This window comes from Mesoplodon densirostris, chromosome 8 (genome assembly GCF_025265405.1).
Source record: "Mesoplodon densirostris isolate mMesDen1 chromosome 8, mMesDen1 primary haplotype, whole genome shotgun sequence".
Lineage (NCBI taxonomy): Eukaryota > Metazoa > Chordata > Mammalia > Artiodactyla > Ziphiidae > Mesoplodon > Mesoplodon densirostris.
In genome coordinates this window covers 12877780-12890022 of record NC_082668.1, presented here as the reverse complement: position 1 = coordinate 12890022, position 12243 = coordinate 12877780, and positions in this window count along the sequence as shown.

Genomic DNA, 12243 nt, shown 5'->3' with positions numbered 1-12243 from the left:
ATTATGTAGTGAAATACTAACTGGGGAGACTTAAGACAAAAATCCACAAAAATATTTTAAATTCCTTCTGTTTTTTGTGGGGCTTTTTCCTGCAAAGAATTTACCAGGATTAGAGATCAAATGATCAGTGAAATTTTATAAAATACCCAGTGTTGCTATGTGGAATTGTGGAATGCATATTGGTGTGATTACCCTGCTCTTGTCTAACTAGTTTACTGTTTTCACTACATCTGAGTGATAAGTATTTAAAAGATGCTAGTCAAATATTTCTCAGTAAATATTAAGAGGCATTGTCTATTGATAAACTCATACTATAAAATAATTATTCCAAAATATTAAACAGTATTGTCTGGGGTAATGTAAGAATAGAAGTTTGGAACTTGAACTAAAAGCACTAAAAGAAAATTAATGTTTCAAATAAGCTCTAGTTTTTTGTATAAATTTGTAGAATTCAATTTCAGAAAACTAACGAACCTGAACACTGAGAGATCAGTCTTGGTGCATAGAATTATCTATTTGAAAAATGCTGACACAGCAATGTTCACAATAAAAGCACAGACGAATTTTGCCAGCCACAACACAAGAGATTTTCAGAAGCTTACGTTGTTTTAGCAAAGTAAACCGCTCAGTTATTTTTTATTGTCTTGTATGGGGCACTAAAACTGAAGATGTAGGAGCAGCATATTTTATTTCTCTTCCTAACTTCTAATTTGTTTTCTTGAAAAATTATTACTTTCAAAACACTTTCTTTGGTACTATATTTTAAAACTTCTTCTAATAACACGCTGCTGTGTTTTAAAAAAATGCACAGGGGAATATGTAAAGTTACAAGAGAAAGTGAGGTATAGTGGTTAAGATCACAGGTGCAATTATCAGATGCCCTGGCAAAACCTTACTCTATGACTTATCAGCTAGGCCACAGTGGGCAACTTACTGTTCTGCACCTTAATTTCATCATTCATACTATAAGAACAATATTAGTACTCACCAGTTAAGTGATATGAAAATTAAATGAGATCATCTATAAAAATACTAGCTATGATGCCTGGCAAGAAGTAAGTTTTTGACAAACATTAGCTTATATAATATTTTTTGTCAAATCTTCATTTTAAAAGCAAATTCAAAAATAATTCCAAAGTGATCCAGTAATGCTCAGTGTCTGGTAAGGCACACTTAACATGAATCCATCATGGTACACTTGCATCGAAACCCTGTTCTACATTCTGCTGATCTACTTATGAAACATTCTTTCGAAAAAAATGTAGAAGACATGAAATTCATATTGACATGAGTTATCTTACAAGTTCTGAATACTTACTAATGAGTCTATTTAAATATTTCAGGAGTAAGAAAAACATAAGAAATTAGACAATGTCCAAAAAGACTGACACATTTTTGTTTTAAATTTTCCATACAATCCTTTTAGTCTTTAACCCACTGAAATTTTGTTTCCATCTGGACCACAATTTTTAAAAATTGGTCAATAAGATGCCAACTCATAGCCAATGTGTTAAATGGACATTTCTAAACTCATATTTAATTTGATCTTCTTGGTCTTATTGGTCTCACTTTATGTCACTAAGTCAATTCAACTTAATAAATACTCACTGACCCCCAACTCTGGAGTTACACTGGGCCTTAAATTTAATAATACTTATCTTTCTTTGTACTTCTCTGGTCACGGCATTCCAGTCTTCTTTATAAATGCCTCTTCCTTTGACTATCTTCAAATAAATGTCTCGTATTTGTGATCCAATATGTGCTTCTCTTTTCACTCTAGATGACTCTTTTCTAAGACACCATGAGTTATAACAAGACCATTTACCAAGGAATCTCTGACATACATAACTACTCCAACTTTCTCTATTGAGTTCCTTCCCCATACTTCCTTGAACATCTACCTGAAAACTTCTTCTGACCACAATTTTAACATATCTCAACCTGAATTATTTTTCTTCCAGTTTAGCTCTCCTATTATTTCTTACTTTGATTAATGGCTAACATCAGCAACCCCATCACTCAAGTTAGAAACCTGGAAGCTCTCTAAGCATCTTCCTCCTCATCACTTTCTATCTCCAATCCATCAAAAGTTCACATTGATTTTCATTCCAAAATATTTGTTCATTTCAATCTCCACTCTTCTTCTCTAATACCATTGACCTAGTTCACTTATATTGCTACAAAAGCCCTCTAACTGGTTTTCTGCCATCTATTTGCATTTAGCTAACCCAAGTGCCATGATACTCCATAGTACTGAGTCAACTCTTAAAACTGTTTTCTTTTCAAGGGTTTCTTCCTTGGTCATCATACATCATTCCTAGTCTAGTGGTTTACAAGCATGTTTCAAAACCAGCACAATGGGTACCCCAATATGCAGCAGTAATATTATATTTGCAAAGCTAAGTTAGAGAAGGGAGATGTGTCTAATTTTAAAAATTTCCTGGGGTGGTTCTGACATGTCATCCTTCTTTGGTCAAGGTTTTTACTCTTTCTGGGTGACCTCATCCTTGCCCAGTTCTTCACTACCACCTATGTTCAGAAGACTCACAGATTTTTACCTCCAGAATTTAACTATTTTCTCAGTTCCAACTCCACGTTTCTAACTGCCTCTTGCTGCCTCAAGCAACAATTCCTACCAGCACTTTTAACTCAAACTTTTCAAGCATAATTTATTATTTTTTTCTTTCAAAACTGCTTATTATTCAATACTCTTATATCCAGAATTTTCCAAGCAAAAATCTGGGGTTCATTTTACCTTCTATTTTCTCCATTATTCACCACGTCAAATAAATCCTTCTGTCCTATCATTTCTCCTTCCTTGGTCACTTTCGTTACTTCCCACATCTTTCTCTTCTCACTGATACTTTCATTGTTTAGTCTTTTGCCTAGGTTATTATTGTCATCTCCTCACTAGTTACCATGCCACCAGCTTTGCTTTCTGCAATCTATCTTCCGTTTAACTCCCAGAGTGAATTTTTTAAATGCAACTCTTATCATGTCACTCCGTGGATTACAACTCTTTTGAACTCCTACCATCTACAGAATAAAGTCCAAATTCCTCAGCCTGATGTTAGATCTCCCATGTCAGCTGAGTAGGAACAAAGTTCACTGACTTAGTTTCGTTTATTTACTCAACAAATATTTTTTGAGTATCACCAGGCAAGATTCTAGACACCAGGAATACTGAAAGGAAAAGACAGGAAAGCTTGTAATACTGATGGAGTTTACATTCTAGGTCAGGGAAAAAACAAATAAACAGACACACACATTCACACATTTAAGTGGTAGATTCTATGTGAAAATTAAAATAGAGTGATGTAATTGAGATTAACTAGATGGCTTTCTGTAATGGAGTTGGAGTCAGGAAAGACATCAAATAGGTTATTTTTAATTTGATACCCGAATAAATGGAGGGAGGGCAAAAGTCTTAGGAAGAGCATTCTTAGTGGGGGGGATAGCATTGTGAAGGTCCCAAGGCATATACAAACATGCCATGCTTGAGGAACAGAGAGAAAGACAGCAAGGTTGGTGTGGAGACTGAATTGAAGACTAATATGTCAGAAAGGTAAGCAGGGAAAAGACCATGGAACTTTACAAATCTTGTTAAGGAATTTGGTCTTTATCTTAAATTGAAGAGGAAACCACTGAGAAGTTTCAAGTAGGAAATGACATGACAATTTATATTCTGAAAAGATCATTGTGGTAACTCTGGTGCAAAATAGTGGCAAGAAGATGAATTGGACGGATTAGTATGGTTGTAATTATTGAGATGCAGAGATGTTTGGATTTGAAATATGTTTTTAAGATGGAGTAGATAAATCTTGTTAATGACTGGATATGGGTAAGGAGAAAATGAGGAGAATGAAGCAAACATTTAGATTTGGGAGATACTAAATGAATATATAAATTTGAGCCTCTGGAAAGTTGGAGTGGTATCTATGTATTATGGACAATTAAGTATTTAGATGCCATTCAAAACAAAAGGAATAAATGAGATCCCTAGGAGGGATAAGTAAATGTAGTAAAGGGCCTATCACTGAGTCTAATAATAGAAGACAAAATCTTAAGTTAGGTTAGTAAGGAAGTGAAAATATGAGAGAGGTGGTTGATAATGAGGAAAAGCAACACTGAGTGTAAGATATTAATGATGTTGAGGAATTACTGAGGTCAAAGCACTTGAGTAGGTGAGCTGGAAGGACAGGAGGTGGTAATCAGAAAGTGAATGGCTCGCAGCAGAGAGTCTAGAAGTGGCACGTTGCTTGAGATAAGTTTGAGGTATAAACATATAGATATTTAGCTGAGATAAGATGAAAGGTAAGTTCACTGGAAATAAGAAAACCAATAGACTAAAAGACCAAAATCTCCCTGTTGCTTCTATCACTATTTGTACATTAATCTCTAGCCATACAAAATAATTTTCCATTCCCCTGCAAAATGCCTTCACATTTCACATCTCTGTCCTGTGCCTTTGTCCCTATCATTCCCTCCCTTTAGAAAGTCTGTTCCAAGTTCCAAAAACACATGTGCATTCTCCCCCAACCTAAGTCAAATATTTCATATTCTCTGCAGTCTTCTCAGACCCCAACCCATGCCACCTCCTCAAGGAAACTAACCTGTTTCCCATTTATTGCCTTGTATGTATCTTAATTATAGCACATAGAGTTAGTTGTTCATTTAAGCATTTATATTCTCACAGTAGATTCTCAAAGCCTTGAAGGCAGAGAACAAATCTTATTAGTTTTGCAGTCTCAGCACTTAGCAGTGCCAGCAACATAGAGAGGTTTCAGCAATGTTAGCTGGCTGTACTCACTTAGGAGCATTTGCACAAATCTGTGTTGAATTGGTTTGGAATTGATAAGATATTAGGTGAGGTACTGGAGAGAGAAAAGAGAGAAGGGAAGGGATGTTTCAGCATACAATTCCATTAAATATATCAGGATACAATAGCAGATTTTCAATGTCAAAGTGTATATCCCTAATTTTATAATTTAGGGAACAAGCTCAAAAATGGACAATAGATATAGTACTTTTTTGCCAGTAGCATCTGTGTATCTGCAAAAAGTGGGCTTGATCTTTCAGGTGTTTCATGTTCTCTCTAGCTCTCTGCTTATCTTTGACTACATGAGTCTTACTTTATATACTTATTAGTCAAGGTATGTATCAATAACATTAGCCACCATAATATACCACTCCTTAAATCTCAATGCTTTAATAAATCCCAAATTTACTTCTTGCTCATAACAAGTCCACTGAGTATTAGCAAGATACTTAGCTTCTACAGGCATTCCAAGACCAGAATCCTTCAATTGTATGGCTCCTTTACTTTTACGGCTTTAGAATTCTCAGCAGACAATAAGGAAAGGTGAAAGAATGGCCAAGAGTTTGTAGAAATCAGATCTAGAAATTATATATTACACATCTGTCCTTATTCTATTGGCCAAAACAGTAATATGGCCACACCTAACCTCATGGAGTCTGAGAAATAAAGTCTAATTGTGTGTCTGGGAAGAAGAGGAATCACAGATCTATTGATGGGCAAGAGTTGAGAGGAAAGGAGCAACTCATCCAAGAGTGATTTCTTGCATATTAGCTACTCACAAAATTTAGAGTCAAGTGTTTAAGGCACTCAATCCTAGGAGAGTCTTGAAGTGGTGAAATAGGTTATCCATCTACTAGATCATTTGAATTATATCTACAAGACTTATTTCCAGCACACTGATTAAACCACAGTAAGAGCTGGAATTGCTGAGACTATACACGCTAAGCCAGTGGGATTAAGCTGTAACCAAGTTCTGCCACATTACACTGATGTGGGACCAAATCTCTGATCTTATAAGGAGAGAGACTGGTGCTTACAAACTCTACAAGCCAAACTTTGGCATCCTTTCTTTTGAAGGAACCAACTGATTCTGGTTCTGCCAGCTGCAAGATTGCAACAAAGGACCCCCACTCCCGCTAATGCTCCTGCTGCTTTTATGTTACCCTAGTAAACGCTGTTCCAACAGACCTGCTGAATGCTGTCTAGGCTTTTGCCTTTGTTTACTCAACATCGACATTCTCTCCCACAATATTTATGTTTAATTCTTAGGCTACCATCTAATTTCTGGCTAAAGCTGCCTTTCTGTGTCTGTATGTTTCCAGCTAGATCTGCTCAACCTACACTTGTTTCTCAAATTCAGCCTCCAACCAGCCTCATACAGACCCTGTATGGTCTCACTAGAGTATCAGATACCCCACTACACCCCATCCCTTTCCATTCAAAGAGACACCAAGTTCTCTTTGAATATACGGGAGTGAGGTTTTGTGCAGACCGGTCACCTAATTAATTGGGATTATCCTTTTATGAATGTTAATAGTTTGTTATTTGTGACTATATTTTTCAAGCTGAAAGACTGAAATGCCTGGTAGTTGAAAATTATTTAAAAGATTTAAAAGATTCACTGTATCACTGGCAGTAGAATGTATTAACTCCATCTCAGCATTATTAAAAATAAACTATGGCACATATTTGTTAATTTGGCCATTTTTTCATTTACTTAACAAATATTTACTGTGCATTTATAATACACCAGGCACTGAGAAAGCACTCAGGATACAGACATAAATTGAATAGAAAAATCTTTGGCTTATTAGATTCTCTAGTAGGAGTAGTAGAATCTGAACAATTTTTTAAAGTCAATTTATAATTAGAAGTGTTATTAAGAGAAAATTCAGGTTATTTTGTAAGATAATAATGCAATACAGGGAATTCCCTGGTGGTCCAGTGGTTAGGACTCTGTACTTTCACTACCAGGGCTTGGGTTCCATCCCTGGTCAGGGAACTAAGATCCCACACACTGCACAGAATGGCCTAAAAATCAAAATAATGATGCTATATAGACAGTCTAGATGTGTTGGTTAAGGAAAAGCTGCTTTTATTGCATCCCATAGATTTTGGAAAGTTGTGCTTCCATTTTTATTTATCTTGAGGTATTTTATTATTTCCTCTTTGATTTCTTCATTGACCCACTGTTTTTTTAGTAGCACATTGTTTAGTTTCTACTTGTTTATGCTTTTCCCATTTTTCTTTCTGTAACTGATTTCTAGTTTCATACTTTTGTGGTGGGGAAAAAATGCTTGATATAATTTCTATCCTCTTAAATTTGTTGAGACTTTTTTTTGGTCTAACATGTGACCTATCCTCGAAAATGATCCATGTGCACCTGAGAAGAATGTGAATTCTGCTGTTTTTGAATACAATATCCTGTATATATCTATTAAGTTAAACTGGCTTATTGTGTCATTTAAGACCACTATTGCCTTATCAATTATCTGTCTGGATGATCTGTCCATTGATGTAAGTGGGGTGTTAAAATTCCCTATTATTATTGTATTATTGTCAATTTCTCCCTTTATGTCTGTCAATATTTGCTTTATATATTTAAGTGCTCTTGTATTGAGTGCATATATGTTAACAAGTATAATATATGCTTCTTGTATTGATCCCTTTATCATCATATATTCTTTGTTTATTGTTATAGCCTTTGTTTTTTGTTTTTTGGGGTTTTGTTTGGCAGTACGTGGGTCTCTCACTGCTGTGGACTCTCCCGTTGCAGAGCACAGGCTCCAGATGCGCAGGTTCAATGGCCATGGCTCACGGGCCCAGCCACTCCGTGGTATGTGGGATCCTCCCGGACCAGGGCACGAACCCGTGTCCCCTGCATTGGCAGGCGGACTCTCAACCACTGCACCACCAGGGAAGCCCCATAACCTTTGTTTTAAAGTCTCTTTTATTTGATATGGGTATTGTTACATCCACTTTCTTGTTTCCATTTGCATGAAATATCTTTTTTCATCACCTCATTTTCAGTCTTTGTGTGTTTTTTAGTTGTTAAGTGAATCTCTTACAGACAGCATATAGATGGATCTTTTAATACAATCAGACACCCTTGTCCTTCAATTGGAGCATTTAGTCTATTAACATTTAAAGTAATTATTGATAGATATGCACTTATTGCCATTCTATTACTTGTTTTCCAGTTATTTTTGGAGTTCTCTGTTCATCTCTCCTTTTTGTTTCTTCCCTTTTGGTTTATGATTTTTTTTAATGGTATGCTTACATTTCTTTCTTTTTTAATGTGTGTCTATTGTAGGTTTTTGATTTGTGTTTACCATGAGGTTCATAATGTTGACCTATAATCATTTCTACTTGTTTTAAACTGGTAGTCATTTAAGCTCAAACACATTCTAAAAGGTTTACATTTTTTACTCCCCTCCTCCACATTTTGTGTTTTTGATGTCATGTTTTACAATTTCATGTTCATCCCTTAACTGTTTACTACAGTTATAGTTGCCTTTAGAACTTTTTATTTTTTAATCTTTATACTAGCTTATTTAAATGGTTGATCCTCAGCCCTTACTATATATGTGCCTCTCCTAATGGTATTTTCCCTTTCCATAGATCTTTACTTCTTTTCCACTTAGAGAAGACCTGTCAACTTTTCTTTTAGGGTAGGTTTAGTATTGATGAACTCTTCTAGTTTTTCATTGTCTGAGAAGTTTTTTTATCTCTCCTTCAGTTCTAAATGATAATCTTGCTGCGTAGAGCATCCTAGGTTGCATGTTTTTCCCTTTCAGTGTAAGTCATATTTTTAAATCTGGTTTTTATTCTAGGGAAAATTAAAGGTTTTTGAAAGATTCCAAAAAAATCATTAGGTGATCATAACACCACAGCTGCCTATGTATGAAAAATGAATTGGCTAAGCAAACTGTGGAAGTTAAGTACAAAGGCTATCACAGTGGCCTAGGAAGTGATGTTGTATTTTGGACTAGGGCTATGCAGTGAAGATGGAGAGCTGCCCACTTATTTGAGATATATTCTGGTTATAAAATAAACAGTACTTAAAGGCAATAAGTCATGTGAATCATTGATGTGAAAGACACAATTAGAAATAAATTGAAAGCATTACCATAAAAATAATTCTATTACATACATATAAAGGTCTCTGTGGCCCTAGATAACCTGCAACGTGGTCTTTTTGTTATTGTTGTCCTCCTTTCTAACTAGGAATAGTTAACTTCTCTCACAAAAGTGTTATGCTAAGAAAACACTGTATCAGAAAAACCACAAAATAATATTGTTAGCTCTGAATACAATGATACATATTAAATGGATCTCTCAGAGTGGTTTATTCCCATGAAAATGTCATGGTTGAGACTTTGAAAGTAAAGCCAACTCTATGGGCTTGGAATTTGAACCTATGTTTTCAATGACATTTGAAGGTGAAACTCTCCCTGGAGCTGGAGATCTACAGACACTTAGAGAGGTACCTTGGTGGTTACATTTAGCAGTCATTGATCATTGAAAAGGTGCCCAGGTGAGTTTCATGACATCCTCATGGGGTCTTTTGAGGGATCTGTCAGTCCACAGGATCAGAGAAGATTGCTTTGCCCTGGGCATTTTCAGAACTTCTGGGACAGACGATAACATATTGTCTTATTACCTTAGCTTAGTATAGGAGAATCCTAAATGCTTCTGTTCCTAGTAATATGTTCTATTGCTTTTTATGGTAGTGTGTTGTTCCAGAGGAAGCTTTCCTTGCGAGTGTTTTGCTTATACTCACTGAGGCTGGGTGAGGATCTGATTACAATAGGCTGGGTTTTCTGCTTTCTGTTACTGGATGGAATCTCTGACTCTTTTAGGCTCACTTTGCCCCCAAGTTTGAGCTTCAGACCCTGATTCCAGGAAAACAGAAAAAAAATCAAAATCCCAAGAAGATGGAGCAGGCCAAAGAATTTCTGAGCTACCACTGTTATGAAAGTTAAAAGAAGAAAGAAGATTGAATTTGTGACTCTTCAGTTGCAAGAAGTGTCCTGGCAGGGCACTAACTGCTTCTAAGAGCACTGACTCCTATTAAATCAAGCGATACCTTACTAGTGCTGTCAGAACATCTCTTATTTTCTGTTTCTTAGGGAGCTAGTTCACAAGAGTATCTTGGCTGCCTGTTTTCTGAAAGTCCATGAAAGAGAGATGATATCAGTTTGAAGTGATTACTCTTTGTGTAGTGCTTTTATTTTAGCATTCCCACAGAGAGAGCAAGCAGGGCACCTTAGCAGTAGGCAGTAAAAGCAAAGGGGAAGTGTGATGCTATTATCTTTGAGCTAGCGTGGGTTTTGTGTTCATGAGTTAGACACCAAGAAATCTGAGCATCAGATTGGGGTAACCTAAGGAATCATAGTCTTCGTCTGTTGTTCTATAAGCACAGAAATTTTTACAAGAAGAATTTTCATAATAAGATTCATTAAAGTAAAACTGTATCTCCTTCTAATGATTTGTACTGCTATAAGCCAAAATATGCTATAAAACTCTTCCAGAATTTTGTATGTGTTATACTTCCCTTGCAGTTGGTAAATTCTTAAAGTATGAGATTATCACTTTTCCATCTATTTCTTATAATTGTAAAACTCACCATATTTACTTATGTTTACTTACCTTTTTTCTAATAATATCCACCTATACTCCCTTGCTTTAAAATCTACTCCATGTATATCTGGATTATTTTTCTATATAAGTAAAAATTTCACACTATGAAATCACACAGTTAAGGGGCAGGTAAAAGCAGTGTCTTGACCACAGTAGGTACACATGTATGAATTAATTTGCTGGGTTAGAGCCAAAGGACGCCTTATTGATTATTAAGTACAATGTCTTCCTTTTGACACGTTTGTTATCTTTTTCATTGATAAACATTTATTTTCAGCCAACTCTGTTCCAGATGCTTTACAAATTTCAGACATAATTCTTGTCTTTTAGTGTTTCATACTCTAGAATATGTTTTCTCAACCTCAACATTATTGACACTTTTGGTTGGATAATTCCTTGTTGTAGGGAAATGTTCTGTTTATTGTAGGGTATTTATCAAGGTTCCTGGTTTCTACTCACTATATGACAGTAGTGTCCTCAAGTCCTGGCAACCAAAAAATGTCTCCAGACTTTCTAACAGGCCCCCTGTTGAGAACCACTGTTCTAGAAGCAGAAAGAGCATGAACAAAGTATTTAAAATACAATCGGAAGGTGCAGTTTGGGCACAGTAGATACAAGGAGTAAGTTGGCCTAAACTTGAATTCTACTTCGATCAGGTATGTTACTTAACCTCTCCATTCTTTAGTTTATACATCTGTCATCTGTAAATCTGAGATAATTGTAGTAGCAACCATATCTTGGGTTCTAGTGAGGATTAAATAACGTGGATTTATTTTCTTTATATATTTCCCCAACTCTACCTTCTAATTCGGTTCTGCTATCCTTTCCTATCAAAACCAAAGCCTTTTCAGTTTTTGACCACTAGATCAAAACACAGATTCCTCTCTGGACTGTCTCTCCTGTTCTTGTGTGAGTTCTGGGTTCTGGCCCTGCTCAGTTTAATTGATCTTTCTACAACCAGACTACAACTCTGAGAGCCATGCCTATGGACATTATGCCATGCTCAACAAAACTCAGAAACTAAAATCTGAGAAGCACATTTAAGATAAACACTAAAAACCATTTATACCCAATTCTTAAATGGGCAAAGAGTTTGAATGGATATTTCATTAAAAAGAATGTATGAATGGCCACAAGCATATTAAAAAGATGCTTAACATCACCAATAATTAGATAAATGCAAATCAGAATCACAGTATCACCTCACATACATTAGGATGGCTACTAAAAAAAAGAAAAAAAACAGAAAATAACAAATATTAGTGATAAGGAAGAGAAATTGGAAACTTGTGCACTGTTGGCAGAAATATAAAATTCTGCAGCCAATGTGGAAAAATGTACAGAAGTTTCTTAAAAAATTAAATAAACTACCATATGATCCAGAAATCCCACTTCTATGTATACATCCAAAAGAATTGAAAACAGAATTTTGAAGCGATATCTGCACACCCATATTCATAGCAGCACTATTCACAATAGCCAAGAAGTGGAAGCAACATAACAGTCTGTCAATGGATGAACTAAAGACATTGTACTAAATAAATTAAGCCAGTCACAAAAAGTTAAATATAGTACTGTATGACTCCACTTATATGAAGTATCTAGAGTATTTAAACTCAAAGACACAGAAATTAGAATGGTGGTTGGCAAGGATGGGGTGAGAGGGAAATAGAGAGTTGTTTTTAATCGGTATAGAGTTTCAGCTGTGCAAGATGAAAAAGTTGTAGAGATTGGTTATACAACCATGTGAATATACTTAATACTATTGAACAGTACATTTA